Source organism: Orycteropus afer, unplaced genomic scaffold (genome assembly GCF_000298275.1).
Source record: "Orycteropus afer afer isolate SDZICR_OR568_19922 unplaced genomic scaffold, OryAfe1.0 scaffold00236, whole genome shotgun sequence".
Classification (NCBI taxonomy): domain Eukaryota; kingdom Metazoa; phylum Chordata; class Mammalia; order Tubulidentata; family Orycteropodidae; genus Orycteropus; species Orycteropus afer.
In genome coordinates, this window is record NW_006921823.1 from 3,872,119 (window position 1) to 3,873,074 (window position 956).

Below are 956 nucleotides of genomic sequence, written 5' to 3' on the forward strand. Positions count from 1 at the left end.
GGGGAGAGGCCTGAGAGACCCAGGCAGAGATACAGCCCTGCCTGGGTCTGGGGGGAGGGCTGGGAGCACTTATTGTGTATTGGGGAGACCTGGGGACTATAGGGAGAGAGGCCTGAGAGACCAGGCAGAGGTGTAGCCCTGCCTCTCCGGGGAACACGCACATACAACTCCAAGCAGTGTGTCTGTCTCACTCTGAGGGAATAGGTCATAGGACAGGTGGGCTTTGACCAAGGTGGGAGAAAGATCTAGGCCTCAGGGCCTTGGAGGCAAGAGGGGAGATCCAGGAAATGGGTTAGGGGTGGCGTGACTGTAAGCACAGACCTGAGCGGGTGAGGGTGTTGAGCCCAGGTTATGAAGGAGTTGTTCGGCGCGAGGAATTTGCCAACACACGACAATGCAAGTGCAAGAAGGAAAGTTTATTAGCTAGTTCGAGCTAGGGTCCCTGCTCTCACCGACATAACGGGTTAAGCAAAAGACCTCGTGCTCTCTTACTATCACATTTTTATAGAAAAAATATAGGGTGGAGTAGATAATTGGGTTTTAGGACAGGGGTTTGGGAAGTTGGGAGGGCGGGTTGGAATCCCCCGGCTTCAAAGGTGAGTGAGAGATTTTTTGGGGCTGGTTGGATCTCTTTGATATGTGCAAAATCTGTGCGAAATCCAGGGGGAGGTAAGAGCTGTCGGAGCCTTCAAAGGTGGCTAGAGACTTTTTGGGGCCAGGCAGATCTCTGATAAAAGCTCTGAGGCATGGGACGTGTTAATCTCTGTACTAAAGGCTTAGGACTCAGCATGGGACGTGTTAATCTCCATACTAAAGGCTTCTGGTTAAAGATCTACCTGGAGGCATTAGGACTCAGGCGTCAGCTCCACAAGGGGAGACTGGGGTGTGTGCTGACTGCTGCACTTGGGATGTGCAGCTTCAGAAGCATCCCTAAGGCAAAACAGCTCCATTCAGCT